Raw genomic sequence first — 21,180 nt, 5'->3', positions numbered from 1 at the left:
AGGTTAATAACGACCTATTGGTATATATTTCATACAATTTGAAAACTTATATAAAGCAAAAGGCAGCGTTATTAAACCGTGGATAAGGCATGTTGCCAAAAAACCCGCAATCCTCTGCTGATGATGTCACTGAGCATGTCATGAATGATGTAATATGTGACATCATCAGCAGTGGATTACGGGTAATAGTATCTCTAGTTTACTCCCCTATAGCTGTCTTTCTTTTAACATAAGTGTCTGTTTCCTTCCCTTATACTTACTGTTTTTGGTTCGCTTCCGGTTCGCGTACCGGCGAGCGAACTGGGAAGCGAACTAAGAGAAATAGAGGTTGGCACAGTTCCAAATATTGTACCAATTTTTTAATAACGGGGAGGTAGTTCTGAAAAGAACTTTTTTTTTTATTTTTCTGAACGTTTTTTTACTGTTTTTGAATTTTTCGGTACAGTTTTATATTTTTTTGGGTTTTTCTTGGAGGGGGCAATGAAAACGATTCATTGTAAAGGGCTCAACAGGAGCAACAAAACAAAAAAAAGAAGTATTTATTATTTTGGGCGTTTCGGACAAACTTGCATATGATAGTCAATAGCTCTGTTGATCAGAGTGATGCTTTTTTCTCCGTAGGAAATGAATCCATCGCAAAATGCGCAGATGTGTTTTACATCACCAAATCTCATTTGTATATTTGGCACCATCTCCCTGCCCTCTGGTCCCGTTACTTCCGGTACAACAGATCTTCTGGCCATAATAGGGAGATTATCTAGGTCGTTCCGAAACTGTGCAGCACTGTAGTTGTTAGGATGCCACCTAGTCATATGGCGATGCATTGTGTAGTTTCCGAAACTGTATTTTTTGTCGGTCCCTCTGGACAGTCTATCTTGACATATAAGGCAAGTTACGTATCTTGCATTTACTTTTTTCTGACCTTTGGGAATTTTAAAAAATTGCCAAATGAAGTTTTCTTTCCGGTGAGACGTCCTGGGCTGCTCAGGCAAAAACTGCCTCTCTTCGTGCTCGTCCTCCTGTTCCTCTTCTTCTTCTTCTTGTTGAATTATAACTTGAGCAGGTGGTCCACTCTTCCTTGGATGTGGTGGAGGTGGTGGGGAAGCACCAGCTGAAGCTACTAAAGAAGCCATTGCTCAGTGATCACAAAGGGTCTTTCTCTCACAATGATGAAAGTCAGAGTGAGGAAAGAAGGAGGGATTTTCATCATTTGGGAAAAACAAGAGTTCTCAACCAATCAAAAGTGTTCATTTTAGATTATATGACCTAGTCTTACATCATTAGGAAACCAAAAGTGAAATGAACCAATGAAAAGTGTTATTACCAAGTCACATGACTTGCTGTGTTTACGTTAAGCGCTTTGCAGGGCCTCCCGGTTTGCTTCCAGAAACCTGCGCTTTGCGACTCGCTTCGCGTACCAGTTCGCTAACGTAGTACGTCATATGACGTATCACGCGACAACGTGAAACGTCATGCGGACGGGAGGTGTCACGATGTTGTTTTGTAACGTGGCACTTGCGGTAAAGAAACGTTTACCGGCTCGCGGTCTATTTCGCGGCATCAAGGTCAGCTAACGGGAAGCTTCCCGATTTGCGAAGCGGGAACGAAGAAAAAAAAATATTTAAAAAAAAAATTATTCATAAACATATAAAATATATTTTTGGATTTAAAGAAGAATACATTTTACAGCTACAGATATTAGCTGTTAAAAAACCAATGAAATTCACAGAAAAAACCATAGGTTATGGACCATATATAGTTAGGAATTAGCATTTACAAAACCTTGAAAATTCACTGAAAAAACCATAGGTTATAGACCATATATAGTTAGGAATTAGCATTTACAAAACCTTGAAAATTCACTGAAAAAACCATAGGTTATAGACCATATATAGTTAGGAATTAGCATTTAAAAAACCTTATTTTACTCACACAAAACCATTGAAATTCCATATATAGTTAGTTGCACTAACTATATATCGCGCACCCGCAATCCACTGCTGATCATGTCACATATTACATCATTCATGACATGGTCAGTGACATCACTGATGACATCACTGATGACATCTCAAATGACATCACTGATGACATCACTGATGACATCTCATTTGACATCATTCTTGTGCTAATACGATAAACCTCTTCAGACTCTAATATAACCTTAGATACACTCAGTGTATACAGACACTCACACACTGCCACTCATCCATGGAGTTACTCACACACCCAGTCAGTCATGCAAAGAAACAATCTCACCTCCATTTCTTCAACTATACAGTTAAACACACCTTACTTATTGAAACATATACTAACACATATTTACTCTCTTATACAATCCCTGATACAAGTTCACAATGATCGATACAACCACTCACTCATTCAGTGGCTCTCATGCACAGTTATTTATATATGCCAACTCTCACATGTACTGTGTTTTACATATGTACTTACTATGACATGTAGCATTGAGATATCCATTCACTCATCAATACACTCATGCACACAGTCAACTGCCCATGTAGCTGTTTCCACATGCACTCTTGAACTCATACACCTAGTGAATAAACTGCTCACACATCTATGCATAGAGTCACACACCTTCCAGCCACCCCCACACAAACTCAATCTCCCATAGAAATACTTGGGCAACCAATTAATAACACATATAGCCTCTCGTATAGCTAATGATCAACACATGCAGCAGTTTACAGAACAACAGACATAATGATGCACAAATTAAGACAGTTTAGTCACTAACCCATGCATTCAGTGAGACACATTTAATCACTCACTCATACAGTCAGTCATGCACCTACTAAATCCTTCATCCAGACACTTATACATCCACTCAAGACATATTTTAACTTTACAGAAAAATACAGTCACTGGATGTTGTCATCAGTGATGTCATCAGTGATGTCATTTGAGATGTCATCAGTGATGTCATCAGTGATGTCACTGACCATGTCATGAATGATGTAATATGTGACATGATCAGCAGTGGATTGCGGGTGCGCGATATATAGTTAGTGCAACTAACTATATATGGAATTTCAATGGTTTTGTGTGAGTAAAATAAGGTTTTTTAAATGCTAATTCCTAACTATATATGGTCTATAACCTATGGTTTTTTCAGTGAATATATATATACATATATATATATATATGGATATATATATATATATATATATATATAGATATATATATTTAGATGGAAATTTAGTTTGGGGATAACGTGCTAAAAACCAGGGTAGACGCTGTTCGAGCCTATTCCGAGAGGAGCATAATGAGTGCTTACTCATCCCAGCTTGTCATAGTTGGCGGTAACTGCTTGCACAACACAGGAGACTAGCAATAATGCCTGGCACACAGTGAGAACAAAACCAGCGCCCCAATTGTAATAACTGATGCAAAATAAAACCAGTGATTGCATACATTAATCCCCATACATGTGAGCGAATATAAAACTAGGTGCAAAGTCAAAGTCTGGCCATACATATTACTGAAATTGGGTGTTTTTGCTTTCAGTTGTTTATTTATTTGAAAAGTTTTATAAAGCGCGAACAAGACCCAGACGGGTATCAGAGCGCTGTACAAAGTGGAAGACTAACGCTGACGTGAAGAAACAGTATAAGTACAGTATAATAAGGCAAAATAAGAGGAACCTGACACATAAAAGTAAATGTGGGTGCTAGGAGAAGACAAGGTAGCATGTGAACAAACAGGTAAAAGCCCTACTAGACGGGGCGTACCATTTAAGCATCACACTACGTCCAAAGAATGACAAAATATATTTCAAACCCCCAGTAAAAATGATTGTCATGCTCAAATTCCAAAACACAAAGTGAAAATGACTGTCAAGCACGAGAGAGGAGTGTCCAGCAAATGACATAGAGGCTATTGCTGATGAGGTTCATCCAAGAGTAGCCATTTGACCTGTTTTTCGCATGAGGCAGTCGAGGGGTTGGCTCTGATCTCCGTCAGAAGGACATTGCAAATTCTTGGGGCCAGCCCTGAGAAGGTGCGATTGTAAGTTCTTTTTTTGTTGAATTTAGGTGGTTTCAGTAGTAGGGTATTGGAGCTTCTTAAGTTTCGTCTGTAACCGTAGAGCTCAAGTTTTTTTGCCAGGTAAACGGGGATATTGAAGTGTACACCTTTATGTGTCAGACAGGCTATCTTGAAGCAGATCCTTGCTTCAATGGGAAGCCGGTTACGTTGAATTAAGTCAGGTGTAATATGATCATGCTTTCTGTTAAGTTGAGTGTGAGTATTTGTGCTAAAAGCACCAGAGAACATGCAAGAGCAGAAAGACAAAACAACAGGCTTTGTTTAGAGCTTCGCAAACAAACCAGCAAACCTCGCACACTTCATATCATGCAGCAGAATTTATTTGCAAAGGAGTGGGGGACTGAACGGAACTTACGTGCCACAGCAGAGCTCCACAGATGTCCATGTCCCAGCCTGGGAATTTTCCTCTAGTAGTCGGTCCACGGAGAGACCAACTGACACCACCCTGACGGGATCGGGGTACACCTGAGCAGGTGAAGGGGAGCAGAAATAGAGACAGAAAGTTGCTAATGCACAGATTTTATTAAAAATCAACAAGCAGTATTCATGTGTACTACCCAAAAACCCTGATAACGACACAACCAGCTAAACCGTTATGAGACACAAACTGCAGAGAGCGTGAAGGGTCGTGGAATAAACTAGGGTTCTACTCTTGAGGGAGCCAGTGACTTGAACATTTTTTGCAAGGCAATCACATTACATTTTATCGCCAAAGGGTAGAGTCAATTACTTCATCAGGCTTGTTGCACCCTTGGTGCCACCCTGGAGCTTACAATCCCTCCTGACACTTGAACGTCATCTAGCAAGTCAGGAAGGTGACTTAGGTAGCTCGAAGGAGGCGAAAACAGTCTTTTTGTGTAATTGACATCCGTTTGACCTAGAAAACATGGCTCATTTTGATGGCTACAAACTAGGAATGGGCAGAATTTGCATAACTGCGTTACGCAAATCTCCGCGAAACGGTAAAAAATCTCCGCGAACACGCAGAAATTCTGCAAGCATGCAGGATTGCTTGTTCGCAATGCTTTTTTCCTGTTCGCAATTGCTGTTTGCGTGCTCGGGGGGAAATATCTCGCGAACTTGCATTTTGAGACCGCTAACAAGCAAAAAAATTCCCGAAGTTGTGGAACACAGAATTTTGGGCAATTTCGTGTTCTCCGCGGAACGCGAAATTACCCTAATTCCGCAAGCGAAACGGAATTTACCGCCCAGGCCTACTACAAACCAAACTTTTTCAGAATGTATACTGTTATTCCCAACTTTGGCTAACATGAGTGAAGAGGGTAAACTTAGAGGGCAGGATTGAAGGGGCAAAAAAGTGACTTAAGATTCAAAATTTAATAAAACTGGAATGTCGTCTTCTGAAAGACAGATAGGACCGTGGCCACATTTGGCCTCTCTTCAGAGCTTTCTATACTGTGGCACCCTCAATAGTATTTGTGATAAACAACTTCATTGGCTACTCCCTGGCCCTAAACACCCAGCCCAATCAAATGCACACTTGCCACATCTTGTCACTTTTCCATGGGTTACATAAAATAGGGCAACCCAGTAATCCCCTCAGGACTGGTTATAATCAATAACGAAATACTAATGTCCCTGGAGGAATCATTTATCTTATAATTTCAAGTTTCAAAAAACGTCACAGATGTGAACGAAATTTTTAAAAAGATCAGGGAATTTCTCATAAACCAATTTTTTATAAACATTTGTTTTAATCCAATTTTTTTAGAAAACCATTCAATTTATCATGTACGGCAACTAATATACTACTGATTTCATTCGTATAGTTCACAGTAGTAGCAGTACACCTTTTGCTTTTTATACATATGAGTACAAATCAACCATATATCAAAATCAATCAGATATTTTTACATTACTTTCATTATGCACCGAAGAACATAAATGAAAACAAAAAGGTGTAATAGCGTCGACGTTTCGGTCTTTCTAACAGTCTAAAATATCCATGAGACCATCTTCAGGACGATGTTGCATCATGAATCTTAAACTCAATCGTCTCCAAATGAGTAAGCCGCACGTATGAATCAACAATTTAGGCTTCGTCCAGAACCGGCGTCGCTCAGTTCTCCACCCGCAATAAAAGAGCGAGTCGGTCTTGATTCATACGTATGGCTTACTCATTTGGAGACTTTTGAGTTTAAGTTTAGTGCAACTTTTCCATGGGTGGACATGACTGCAGGGGCCGAGTGTTTATTGATCATGTGGATGCTGTGGTTCTGCGCCCGAAGGTCAGAGCTCCTCACGGTCTGGACACACAAGGGGAGGAAAGCATGCACTTGCTGGTGTAACACAATTTTTACTTTGCAACTAGACACCAGATCATAGCTTTTAATCCTAATGTTGAATCTCTCAAGACTTGCTTTTCTGTCCCAGGAGTCCTACTTCAGAGATCCTTATCCAGTTGGTACAAGCTGAGGAAACACTCGACAGAACACGCCTCGAAATGGAAAAACGACAAATTAATGTAGTTTAATAAGGCACCAGCAGCGGTGTTGTTTAACCCCTTGCGTGCTGCTGTCGGCTGTTGGACGTCGCGAGCACTACCTCGCTGGTGCTGCGAACATCCAACGGCCGACGCCCCCCCCCCCCCGTTTTTCAGAAGCGCCGCACTGCCGTGAAATCGTGGCCGCGGCAAAGGGGTTAAAGAGTAGGGTGTTATGTTTATAAATAAGGAGACCCTAGCAAGCATGACACAGAGTTTACTGTGAGCTTTAAAATCACAATTCATACAGGACAGCGTACACTCCTTAGGCCAAACCTAAAGAGTTTGTTAAAGATGATATTCACACACAACCCATGTAGGGATGTCGTCACACTAACTGGCCACCCACCACCCTCTGCTGCATCACACTCCCTAGGAAAGCGCCAACATCCCGCAGCACTGTGTCAACACCAGCAGATAAAGGGTCACTTTCCTAACATTTACCATCTTCATGTGGTTTCTGCTCTCTAGGGGCAAAACAGGACAGTCGCATTGACTACAGAGTTAAATCCGCTCCCATTGGGAATGCACTAGCTACCCTCCTTACTTGGCTCTTCATCAGTAGAGGCTCTATGCCCTAGGGACTTTGGACTGCAAATTCCCAGTTTAGCGCTTGTTCCAGAGCTAGTCGGTTTTTAAACACTCCGATGTTTCAGGTACGAGTAATAGATGTAAAAAGAGAAACATCTTTCCAAGACGTCCTTCGTTTTGGTAGCGAAGGAAAGACAATTAAATGAAATGAAATTACATGAAAAGGGGATTTATAAAGCTCTTTTAACCTACAGGTATCAAGGAGCTACAAGACCGGTTTTCTTATAGTTGCATATTCTGCGTTCAATCACAGCTCCTGCCCTTAAAACAGCGCCTGGTTAGAAACCTCTGGCGCTACACATGGAAAACAGACACACTTGGTTGTAGGTGAATCTGCTACTTACTAGTACTAGGCTCCGGTTGGTTGGAAAGCAGCCTGGCCATGTCTAGAGTTTGGCCTGTTTAGAGTTTGGCGGAGTGGAATGTCGATGGAATAGAACTCCCCCCTCTATCTCAACTTCATCGACTATGAGAAAGCATTCGACAATGTGGACAGAGAGACCCTTTGGAAACTCCTCTGTAACTATTGTTGTGCCAGATAAACTTGCAAGAGTCATCAGGAACTCTTACGAGGGAATGACCTGCAAGATAGTCCATGGAGGAACACTCATGGAAGCCTTCCTAGTGAAGACCGGAGTCCGCCAGGGTTGTTTGCTCTCACCTTTCCTCTTCCTGCTGGCCATCGACTGGATCATGGAGACATCCACAGCAAAGAGAGGACATGGGATCCAGTGGACACCTTGGGCTCGGCTCAAGGACCTGGACTTTGCAGACAACCTGGCCCTACTCTCCCATATCCACCTGCAGATGCAAGAGAAAATCGACAACGTGGCAGCCATATCAGCACTCGAAGCCCCGACATCCACAGGGGAGAATCAAGATCCTGAAGGCTAGCACGGCCAGCACAACCGCTGTCACTCTTGCAGGCGATGCACTGGAAGAGGTTGTGGTCTACACCTACCTGGGCAGTGCACAGGTGGCACAGACGCCAACGTCAAGGCAAGAATCGGCAAAGCAAAGGCTGCCTTCATTCAGATGTGGAAGATCTGGAGCTCCGAGGACCTAACGCTGCAAACCAAGATCAGGCTTTTTAACACCAACGTAAAAGCGGTCCTTCGATATGGAGCAGAAACATGGAGGAGAAAAGTGACCAGTCCAGACCTTCGACACCTTTCTAAGGAAAATCCTCTAAATCTGCTGTCAAAACACCATCAGCAGCAGCAACTCCCTACGGCAGCAGACTGTCCAACTCCCTGCTCAAGAAGAAATCCTAAAAAGACACTGGGGCTTGATAGGTCGCACCCTCCATAAGCCCGTATTAAACACCACAAGGCAAGCCCTGACCTGGAACACTCAAAGGAAGAGGGAAAGAGGAAGGCCGAGGAACACCAGGCACTCAGGTCTCGAGGCGAACCGCAAGGAGTAGGGTGACACTGGGAGATAGATTGAAAACAAAACCAAGACAGAGATGGCTGGAGAGTTCTGGTGGATGACCAATGCCCCAGAGGGGGGTAGAAGGCATAAGTAAGGAGTGGAATGTCTGCCAAGAATTGCGTAGATATACACTCTAAATAGAGCAGATGGGACATAGGTCAATTGTATGTCAAGAATTTGTAACTTTGGTCTACAGAAGCCGAACCCATGCCACAGTTTCCTAATACTGAGCAGGGAAACATTTACATATGATGAGTTTGAAGTGGAATCATTTACACAGTCATTGGTTATCCTGAACATTAATCCAGTATTTGTAAAGCGCACAATTACCCAAGGGTGTCAAGGCGCTGGGGGCCGTCGGGAAGATTAAGCGAGCTATTTCCCAGAGTCACATGGTGCTGGACTAACCTGCAGCCGGTCCCGGGGATCAAACCGTGAACCCCGTGGTCCGGAGTCAGAAGCCCTGGCCGCTGCGCCACACCTCTTCCACATCTTTCATGTATGTCAACAGGAGCAGACCAATATTGGCCCTCTCTTGACTACCCCTACTCTATTGATCCCAGGTTTCCGCTTTACTGGAATGTACACCGGCTAGAGGGCACGTCATCCAGTGCCCCATGAAACCTTTCTGCACCCCAAAAAAGAGAGAGTGACGTCTTGTGCAGTGTAGAGGAGACTCTTAAAGATTCAAATGGCGTGACTCAGCGTTCCATGTGTGTCGGACACATTTATAACCACACCTCCAAAGGCACGCAATACAGTCCCACCAGAAAACCTTCCCGCTGACTCTAAAAGGGGACAGGACTTTAACAGGTGCAGATATGAACAATCATGCTGCAATCTGTGTCTCGAAGCACAGTATCTTAAAGAAAACATTTATGAACACAAGTCACTTCACTCCAGTGCATGTCTTTAGATTGCATATTATGAATAGAAGAGACTGGTATGTTTCCAGCCTGGCCTACACTTCAAATCCTACACTTAGTTATCTGTCAGGCCCCAAGAAGGCCCTAGAAATACATCTGTTCCAGTTAAATAAGCAGTATCTCTCTGGTGGCATTAGCTTCTCCTCAGCACTTAGGACTTACTCCACAACTCAAATGAATTCCTGTTACCACCCAATTGTTGATAAGCCTCACGTGGTTTCGATTGGTTCTCTTACTAATGCACAGTGAGCATCTCTGTGCACTGTAGAATAAACTAAACATCAATAAATGTGTGGGTGCCAGGCCACTTTCCTTACCTCATCCACCTTCCGGAGTCCCGCAATGCTGTCCACCACCTTCACCGGCACCTCTGCGGTGTGGACGACCTCGTTCCTCTGAATCACTTCCTGAATTGCACGTTCTACTTCCTGAAGCTGCTGAGGGGTAACTGGTACCTACAGGAGAGATAAGGGTTTTACAGATCAAGCCTTTGGAACACATGCACTCCCTTGGCATTCAGGAGGTTCGACTGATGCACAGGAGCACGCAAACACAGAAATGATGGCAGCCAATAAAGCAACAACACGACTAAAAGAAAGTGATCGGTCTGCAGAGAAGACCAGCTCTCCTACGTTGCACGGGCAGTGCACTTCAACCCGGCGTTGGCAGTCTCAGCCTCTGGCACTGTAGGCAGAGTGCAGCAAACACATGAGAGTAATAAAATAAATAAAATAAATAAATAATGATGGTCTATAACCTAAGACAAAGTCTAGTCGAAGTGGCAGGTCAGGAAATAAATGTACTTTGAAGATTCTGCGATCAATATCCAAGCACAAATGTCGCCAACGGAGGGAGCCTCTCTTGGAGATGTGTACTACGACTATCTTAGAGGTGAAGGCCTTCTTTCTAGTGTTTCCTGCTCTAAAGTAGGCCTGGGCGGTGAACTTCGCTCCGTTTGCGGAGTTTGCAGAGTTTTCTGCACTTCACAGAACTTGTGGCGTGCAGAAAACTACGCTTTGCGATGTGCAGCTGAGTTTTTCCCCCGCTCGCAATCGTAAATGGTAAGTTCGCGATCGGGAACGTTATGTTCGTGAGCGTGAGCTGACGCTTGGGTAGAATTTCGACCCGAGCGGCAGGAATGCCAGCACAAACTACAGTTCCCACTGCACTCCGCCTCTTGTGGAACTTCGCAGAGTTTATTTTTTTAACTTTGCGGAGTTCTGTGCAGCAAAACTCTGCGAACTACGCCTGCTCTAATGCCTGTCATATACATCAACATGCACATGAGCTGATGCAGAATACTACTAACTACTGCCCTCAAAATACAGCGCATTCTGCAGAGCCTGACCAGGGTCGACCAGCACTCTAACCGGACACGAGAAGAAACAACTACAATAAAAACAATCATAATAATAATAATATTTATGCCATCACCAATATTCACACCATTAACAATACTGAAACATATTAGCAGTATTAATAGTTACAAATTAAATACTAGACATTGTCAAAATAACTGAAATAATAATAGTAACAGTAGTAAGTGCAGTGATAATAATAAAAATAATCGCAATAATACAGGCATTAATAATAGTTTCTTGTTTATAACCAATGTGCTTTACATAAGACAGGCTAATAGACACACATTATGTGACCGAAATTGGTTCGCATGCAAGTACTTTAAAAAAAAAATGTTTTTAAATGATAAATCGAACGAAATATAGACCCACTGACTGATTCAGGGGATAATTCTGGACACTGTACTCATGGACTTTGTCGAATTTACGGCGTTCGGACCCCATTGAGACACTATGTGGAGAGAGGCAAAGATCATAATGAAGCGCTGAGAAAAACATACAGAGGCCCACATAGAAATAATTATTACCCAATACTGTCGCATGACCGTCATTATTAAGAGGAGTGAGTGCAAAACTGAACATTGCTATAAAAGCTACGGAAAATATATGCTGCCCAAAACTGATGCGCCACATGTACAATTAAGAGGAGTAAGCGCATAATCCAATTTTGTTTTTAAAAAAAAGAACAGCAGGTCCTAATACTGGAGCATTTTTCATTAGAAGTTGTCACGCATTGCCCTAAATGTGGTTGAGAAGGCAGAAACTTAAAAAAAAAAAAAAAAAACACTTGACATAGCGAAGTCTACCAACTAAGTGTCAGTGGAGAAGAATCAGTAGTTTTTCGCCCTGGGTTGAGCGGCCTTTTTTGATCTGATATCTGGCAGGTCCTGAGGAAGGTGGCGTCCCATTCCATTACAAGCCACCGAAACGCGTTGACCAATGCTTTTCAGATCCTGCTACATGCAGTTATTGTATTTGGTCACTAAGACTACTATACAATCTTTTGTCGTTTACTTCCCAGATGTATGAAAGGACGAGTGTTGTGATTCTCCATTGATATGTGATTATATAATTTTTGGGATAATAATAATGTGTAGAGTTGCTTATGTATAGTATTTAAAAAAGAAAAAAATTATTAAAACAATTTTGATAAAAGAAATAAATGAAAAAATAAATATATATTTTGTAAATTGTTGTACCATGTTGTTGTTAATTGATAGTTAGCCCATGTTAGAACTGGCTATTTCTGGTAGGCTAAGGCTGATGCCAAAGCCAGGCAGAAACCACCATTCTAGTCAGGGCAAGGAGTCACACGCCAATATAACCCCTGCTCACCCCCTTGGTAGCTTGGCACGAGCAGCAAGGCTAAACTCGGAGGCAATGTGTAAAGCATTTGCGTCAGCACACAACAGCAACAACATCCTAGGCACACCACAAAAGGAAATCCACACAAGGTTATATTAAAATAACTTTTGTATTGTCAAAACATATCAGATAGAATCACACATATACATTGTGCCAACTGGCACAGGCAATATTCACATGGGATTATGTGGTAAATAAATAAATAATACCCTATTTTTGACTAGACATATATCATAACAGATAGCTCAATAAATAAGAGTCAAGATTCGAGGTAGTAGGAGTTTTGCAGGTTTAATACAGCATAAGGACAGGAACAGGACAACCTGCATAGGAATAGGATGACAGGGCCCAGCAGCTGCTGGGGCTGGGTCTGGGATGAGCGCGCTAACTTTTAATAACAATACACGAGCATATATACATAGCGCGAACACATAACATTACATTGCAGTAGGCGTAGCAGTGGGTGGAGCAGAAGGCGTGACGCGTAGCAGTCGAGAAAGATAAGAGTAAAAATAGGTGTAACTGGGCGTATACATAGACATGTGGTGCAGACGTAACAGGATATGTCATGAATGGGGCGGTAACATAGGAGGGGGCTACCTAAGGAGCCGGGACCTCTAACCTGGTGGTGCGCGAAAACTGGCAATGACGTGTTACTAGGAGAAGCTGGGGGCTATGAACTCTGTGCTAGGAGCAGAGACTAAAGTCTGGAGGGTCGGAGCGACATGTACCTAAACCCTATCTGGTATCTAATGTTTAGGGAACATGTTGATATAAACTAGAAGTCATGAGGGGAAAAGCTAATTGACTCTAAGACCAGAGCATGCATTTATTCTACATGTAGTGCGTGATGAGGAATATTAAATGACCATTAAATACAGTATTTCTCTTAACATAGAGACGTGAAGGCTAGACAATGACGGAAACTATTGATGCAGTTCAGTAGCTTAGGAATGCAGAGAAGGAGGACTAAACTGATAGCTGGAATCATAACATAGTCTTGGCAGACTCAGAGGCAGAGCCAAGTTGCACCGGGCACTGCGAGGCAGGAAGTAAGTGAAGGGTCGAGGATACAGGTGGGGGCTGGATCGCTCCTCAGCGAGGCTTCAGGAGACAGGAGCTGAATCTGATGTCCGGGCCCTGTTGAGGCCTAGAAACGGGGACTTTATAATGAAATAACGTGCACACTGAGAAACGTGGCAACGTAACTTTACATAAGCCTGATATTCGTAGTATTCACGAGGACTGGAAACTAGCATACTAGAGGTGGACACAACTATAATTGCGTCTTGAATCGGACATGGGGAATAACATATGCATATTGGTCATGCACACATAACATATGATGGATGACACGTAGGGACACAGAACATGACAAAATTTACTTTTCCACATTCCCTCCTTGTCACTACGTTCCCATCAGGAAACATCAATATTCATGATACCATCTATCATTTAATACAGTACCATTTGTTCATCTCGAATTGTCTTGGAACGGGATTTAGAACGGGGCTTGGGACTAGGAATACAAGAGGTAGCACACATGCTGCAAATCGCAGGGCCACATTGTATACAGAGGCAGCAGCTGAATATGATTGCTACTGCGATACCTAGAAGGGACAGGACTTTCCATCCCCAGGCGGAAATTATATTCCAGAACCAACCGGACCATGTCCAGGTGCCTGGATCTTGGTGTAACAGATGGGCAATTTTATGGAGTCTGGTTATAGCTGAATAAACAGACGGCGCGTTATTTGGAATGAAAATGCAACAACTGGATCCGATGACTCTACAGGCCCCGCCCCTATCGGCCAGTATGACGTCAAGGACGAGACGATTCTGGAGCACAACAATTCTCATAAAGGATTGCTCTTCGGTTAAGTTACCTAGAGCGGAGGCAGTCTCATCTACTACTGCTTCAAGGGTTCTTGTTAACCTACGAATTAGCTTACTGTTTACAACTGTACCTAAATAAGGGAACACACCTTTATCAATATCAATGAATTGTTCTGCAGCAGTTTCAGTATAATCGACAATCGGGAGGTTTCTTTTGTGTCTGGTATGTACTAGGAAGGAATTCCTATGGTAGTCAGGTGGGGCTAGAAAAACAGGTGGCAGTAGGAAAGCAATGTAACAGGTTCCCTCCCAATCGAGGGGCAGACGAACATATGCAGTTTGACCACAAACAAAATAAGAATGACGTGAAGCTTTGAAAATAGATTTCCCACTGTCACTATACTTGATAATAGTGGTACAATCACTATGTCCTACATGTACAGAACCATAATTACGGACACATAATTCGCCTTTGACTGGTAATACTGAAATAGCAGGTGAGTCTGGAGTAGTATCAGACTGAACATTCAGGACCATGAAATTCGACGAATAGTTACCTAAATTATACACTTCATTTTCTAGATCTAAACCTGTTCTGTGGGGAAGACCTTTCTTGTCTGGGAAACATGTGCTGTTAAGAAAAGACATATCTGTCGAGGATGACGTTAACGTGGACCATGCTCCACACGAACCATTATGGGAAAAAGGATAAGGAAAGAGTGGCAGAACTCCCTTCGACGTCTGGAAAGGGGGGAGTCGACCACACACCCAACAATTAGTGGCATTGCTGGTCTGGTGTGAGTAATGTAACATGCGGATAAATGAGTTATTACGCATAGCAAGGCGGTATGAATATTCGTGAGGAGGCAGATCACTAAACGTGTGCTCTACTGTAACATTAGAATGCTTATTTACATGAGGAACTGGGAAACACAGGGAAAATGCGTAACTAGTACAGGAAATCAAAAGGCTGAGAAATGATATGAAACTTAGAAAAACGATACATCGGTTTGAGTTTGAAATAACTCTCTCACTATGGGAATCTATTTTATACATGTCAGAAACAGTCTAACCGTTTCACCTAGGGGAGGACTTATACAATCAAACTGACTGACTTATTTTACTAGACCGGAGTTTTTGCTTATACTCCTGCTGCGGAGTTTTCTCTAACAGGGGAGGGGTTGTGTCAATGTCATTTGCGGGACAGTCCTTAGGAACAATGTTTTGACAAGTCTTGATATCCTGGAAAATGTTTTTAGAGACCGGTTTCAATCCGTAGAATTTTTTGACGTGCGAAAGGTGTACCCAGCCGCGGCGTCCTTCCAACTTCACGGCTGTACGGGTGGTGAGGAGGACCTGACGGGGCTCCTTCCATCGAGGCTCCAGCGGACTTGATCTGTCAAAGTTACGGACCATCACCATGGAACCTGGAACGATTTCATGCGGTGCCACCTCGGTATTGTCTGGAAATGCGGCGGCAACCTGTGAACGACATGAGTTGAGGGCAGACATCAAGGAAGCTAGGTAATCTGTCAGCATATTACATGAAACATCAGTAATACTTCGGGGTCTAGGAGTACCCCACATGTTAGGGGGGCGGCCGAATACGACCTCATACGGGGACAGACCTGATCTGGAATGTGCGACCATGCGCATATAAAACAAAGCGACTGGCAGAGCTACTAGCCAGTCCACACCCTTATCTTTACATATTTTTGCAATTCGAATTTTCAGAGTCTGATTATGTCTCTCGACTAGACCGGCTGCTTCGGGATGGCGTACACAATGGAACTTCCACTGGTACCCTAACAACAGGGAAACGTGCTTCATCAATTCAGATGAGAATGGCTGACCGTTATCAGAATATACGACTCTAGGGAGTCCATATCGAGGGAAGAATTCACGAACCAACTGCTTGGCAGTGGTCGCGGCTGTGTAATCTGGGACTGGATATGCTTCTGTCCATCTGGACAAAGCGCATACAACTACAAGGACATACTTGAAACCTCGACATCGCTCCATCTGAATATAATCCATCTGGAGGACCTCAAAAGGGTGGTCAGGAGGCTGGAAACCACCTTGTTCCACCGGGACACTTTTACCTGGATTAAACTGACAACATATCATACAGGTACGGACTTTCTGCTTGGCTGCAGCTCGTAAATGCTTGTTAAACCAAATGTTCTGGATACTGTCTAACATTGCTTTTTCTCCTAAATGTGCTGGACTATGTGCGGTATTAATAATGACTTGAACCATAGAGTCGGGGAGAAACCATGCGGCTCTACCCTTCGTTAACCATCCTTGATCTGTCTGGACCCCTCCTTGTTCGGACCATTTCTTGATTTCATCGGGAGTAGCATGTAACTGGATATCTATGACATCTTGAGTAGGGTCCTTAACTGTCATACATGTAGTCGGATCTGGAGTGTGTGTCATGTTAACTGGACTGTCTAGAGCCTGTGCTGTAAGCTTGGCTGTGCGATCTGCTAGATCATTACCTTGGGAAATAATGTCAGTGACTTTCGTATGTGCTTTGCATTTCATGATAGCAATGGATGTCGGTAAATGTATGGCATCTAACAGAGCTTGAATAAGGAGACCATGCTGAATCTTGGTTCCATGAGAAGTCATGAAACCTCTCTCCTGCCAGAGCACTCCAAAGTCGTGTACAACTCCAAATGCGTAACGTGAATCTGTGTAAACATTAATTTTCAAGTTTTTGGCGTGTATACAGGCTTGTGTCAGAGCAACTAGCTCTGCTGCTTGAGCGGACAGAGTATCAATACGGTGTGTTTCAATAACTTCGGTGTCAGTAGTCACTGCATACGCGGCTACTAGTTCTCCTGTACTAGTTCTCATACATGAACCATCCACATAAAGTGTCAGGTCAGGATCTGGTAACGGAATGTCTGTCAGGTCTTGTCTTGGCTTTGTCGTAATGTTAACTACTTCCACACAATCATGTGTGGCAGGATTTGAACTAACTGATGGTAACAGTGTAGCAGGGTTCAGGATGTTGCAGCGTCTAATATCTATGTGTGGCTGAAACAGTGTCAATTCATAACCTGTTAAACGTGCAATTGTCAAGTGCTGTGTTTGTGTTCGGTTTAAAAGAACTTCCACGGAGTGTGGGACTTGTACTGTCAAGGAGTGTCCTAAAACTATGGAATCACTTTGTCTGATAGCTAGTGCTGTGGCTGCAACTGACTTGAGGCACGCAGGCAACGCCTGGGCGACTGGATCTAGTGTGCTAGAAAAATAAGCACAGGGCTTGTATTGTCCTGCTTGATCTTGTGTAAGAACAGATAATGCTGTACCTTCACGTTCTGTGACGAAAAGTGTAAAAGGCTTACTGTAGTTCGGTGTAGCTAGAACTGGAGCTTGACATAGGGCTTTCTTTAACTCGTTGAAACTAAGTGTATGTTCAGATGTCCAAGGGAGAACAGTCGATACGGCTGCCTCCTGTGTCGTTAACTGTATCAGTGGCTTGGCTAGAAATGCATACTGAGGAATCCATTGTCTGCAATAAGAAGTAAGGCCGATAAAGGCACGTACCTCCTTCTGGGTTCTGGGCTGAGGAAGACTCGCTATTAACTGGATACGGTCTGGTGTCAACTGCCTACCCCTCTTGGACAGTAAGTGTCCTAAGTAGACCACTTGCTGGACACAGAATTGAAGCTTCGAAGGGGACACCTTGTGTCCCATCTCGGCTAGGAAATACAGAACCGTCAGTGACGCTCGCTCGCAGTCACGTTCAGAACGGGCTGTGATCAGTAGATCATCGACATACTGGAGCAGGGCAGTGTCAGTTGGCATGTGAATATTGTCTAGTTGTCTCTTGAGTGCTTGACTGTAAATACTAGGACTTTCTGTGAAACCTTGAGGAGCGCGTGTAAACATATAGCTCCTTCCATTTAAACAGAATCCGAAAAGAAACTGGCTGTCTGGATGAATAGGAACACTAAAAAATGCGTTCTTAAGGTCTATTACTGTGAAGAACGTGGCTTCGGAATCAATGGCTGTCAATAGGGAAGAGATGTCTGGGACAACTGGGTACTGCGGAATAATACATTTGTTAAGTTCTCGTAGGTCAATCACTAATCGATATACTGGGGGTGCATTTGGATCAGTACGTTTCATGACTGGAATGATCGGAGAGTTGCATACATTGGAGTCAGTTTCTACAACTACTCCTTGAGCCATGAGCTCGTCAATAATTTTGGATAAGGCTGCTACAGCCTCAGGTGGCAATCTGTACTGTCTGATTCGTGGTAACACTACACCTGGTTTGAGAGTCACACGATGGGGTGTGATTTGCATGTAACCTACATCAGTTGGACCTTGCGCCCATAAATGCTGCGGAACATTAGACAGTCTGGTATCAAAATCTCGTAATACATAGTGACCCTTAAAGTCACGTAGGAACAGACGTATTCCCTCTGGGGAACAACATATAACGGCACCTAACTCTTTCAGTGTTTTAATGCCTAATAGATTTTCTGGACATGACTTAGTAAGTAACAGATCAGTAGTGCGGGACAATGGACCTACTTCTAGAGTGACTGGTTTGGAGATCTCATTAACGATAGGCTTTCCTGAAAATCCAAGGGAAACATTTCTTGAGCCTGAGAGCGGAGCCCCTGGAACTTCGGCATGACTAATGGTGGTCCTACTTGCCCCTGTATCAATCAAAAACTTTCTGTCTTTCCCTAATACTTGACTGTAAACATAGGGACCCTCTTGATCTACAGGTATCTCGATGAGAGGCAAGCCTACCTCCCTCTCTAGGCTGTTTCATGAATATGGCTGGTACTCTGGATACTCAGACTGTGCATACTGGTACATCTGCGATGTAACGTGCTGTGTTGCAGCGATAGGCTGCGGTGCTGTAACTGTCTGTGGTGCATTCTGTGGCTGAGGAATCTGTGAAACTTGTTCCTGTCTAGGCGGACGTGGTCTTTCTTTAGTCTTACCAGTAGCTATGTTATGTTTCAGAACTGCACACTCATTTATAAAATGACCTGGTTGTTTACAATAATTGCAGTTCCCTTTAACGGGAGCTGCAGGATGACTGGCTTGATTCGGACCCCTCTTCTGACTGTCTTGAGGAACAGATTGTGCAACTAGTACTTTCATTTTCGTGTCTTTCATACGTTTTCTCTCGTGTTCTTGCTCTTCCCTGATTCTATTCTGGTGGTACTGGAGCATCTGGAGCATCTGGGACGGAGTATTTGCTTGCCAGGTGCTTTCGACTTTCAAAACTCGGTTTTTAATTGGTGGACTTGAATTCTCGACTAATTTGGTAACGAAAAGGTGAGGGTATGACTCACTACTTGTCTTGAGGCCACTGTTGATACTAAAGCACTTTTCAAACCTAGAATAAAAATCACTAATATCTTCATCTTGTTTCTGTTTACAGGCTGAGATTGCATCCCAGTCTTCTTTTCTCGTTGTTAATAATCTGGGTAAAACTTGAATTAATAATTCTGGTAATTCTTTACATTTCTCTCCAAGACCAGTACCTGGTACTCGTATCTTATCTTCAGCTTCTAGGACTGCCCAATCTATCTTTTTCTCTCCCACCTCCCATTCTTTTTCCTTTAGCTTTTCATACACCCCTGCGGGTAACAGAACCTTTAACATTTTAATGATATCTGGGTAAGTGTATTCTCCCATACGGAGCATGTCTTTTAATTCTCTATGGAACCCTGCTGGATCTTTGTCATGACAGGGAATTAATTTCTTCATCTCGAGGAGTTCCATCTTTGTGATCGGAGTGTATACAAACACTCGTTGCATTTCGCCACCCGTTCCTCTGACTGGGTGGACTTCTCGTAACGGATTCTGTCTGTCTATGTAGAATGATTTACTTTCTGGGGGTGAGACATGGACAAAATGCGGGTTCAAGAATGTTCTATATTTATGGCGTTGTTCTAGAATGACACTAATTAAATCGGTACCTAGACCTCTCCATCTATACTGGAGTAACTCGTTCAGGATATCGTGTAACGGACCTGGATCAGAGTGCTGACCCTCATACAGAGTAATGAGGTGCTGGATCATATACATACCCACCAGTCGCTGCTCGGCTGGGGGCATTTTCAGAAACATTTGTGCCACTATTTCGTCTGGAAAAGTGGTAGAATCAGTAATCCATCGGACTGCTGATCGGGCTATTTCCTGTTCATGCATAGTACTTAACTCACTATAACCGATTCGTGATTTCAGAATGTGATCGGTAGCTTGAAATACTTGTTCTAGGGAACCTTGTTCTGGTGCTGGATGATGGAAAATAGACTTGTGTTCTAGACGTAAATGGCGATCTGGAAATCTAGATTTTCCTACATACGCTATTCTGGCAGTATTCTCATCGTCTTCCTCTTCAGGATCAGAGGTACTTTCTTTCTCGCTTACTTGTGCGGCTTTACGCTGTTCGTGTATCTTTATTATCTCTCTACGGATTTTCTTGTACATACTCTCCATGGCACCAATGGTATTGTGCTTTCCTTCGGCTATATTATCACTCCACTTTGTTAGAGTTTTCATTTCTTCCGGGTCTTTAGACGGGTAATCTTGTTCTCTTATTAGACAGTTAATTAAGAACTTTAATATCATGCGCTGAATCTCGGCTTTCCTTTGAGACATGGCATCACTAATACTTTGTGGGTCATCCCCTGTACGGATGAAACGATATATCCTGTCTAGATCTTCTTTCATATTCGGCAGGGTGACGAGATACTCGGTCACTCTCCTTACGCGTACGGAATATAAAACCATATTAAACTCGCCTGGAACTGGGTCATAGACACATTCGCCAAGGGTTTGCCTGATTTCTGCAACAGACTTATTACTCTTAGGAGTACGCTGTGATGCTTGAGCATGTAATTCGAGAGCTGATAAACGTTTGTATGGTGGCGGGGTTTGAGGAAGACCTCCTCCTGCGGCCCCTAAACTAGAATCATCAACTGATGCTTTTCGTCCTGGCAGGGTCGGTAATTGTAACGTGGGCTGGACTTGTATGGCGGGCTGACCCAGGGGGGCTGTTAAGGGCACCCCGGTGTCTGGAGGAGCAGGAATTACCTGATTTACAGGG

General features: G+C 43.2%; 1 pseudogene across 1 annotated transcript in view; it reads right to left on the bottom strand.

Annotated features, from left to right (window-relative positions):
* Positions 1-21,180, bottom strand: part of LOC144755677 (alanine--tRNA ligase, mitochondrial-like) — a 191,697-nt pseudogene that overhangs the window by 78,349 nt on the left and 92,168 nt on the right. The window contains exons 15-16 of the transcript XR_013594951.1: positions 9,843-9,980; positions 4,427-4,536 (exon numbers count right to left, since the gene is read on the bottom strand). The product of XR_013594951.1 is annotated as an alanine--tRNA ligase, mitochondrial-like (transcript). The remainder of the gene's footprint in view (positions 1-4,426; positions 4,537-9,842; positions 9,981-21,180) is intronic.

Source organism: Lissotriton helveticus, chromosome 5_1 (assembly GCF_964261635.1).
Source record: "Lissotriton helveticus chromosome 5_1, aLisHel1.1, whole genome shotgun sequence".
Lineage (NCBI taxonomy): Eukaryota > Metazoa > Chordata > Amphibia > Caudata > Salamandridae > Lissotriton > Lissotriton helveticus.
This window is presented reverse-complemented; position numbering and strand designations above follow the sequence as displayed.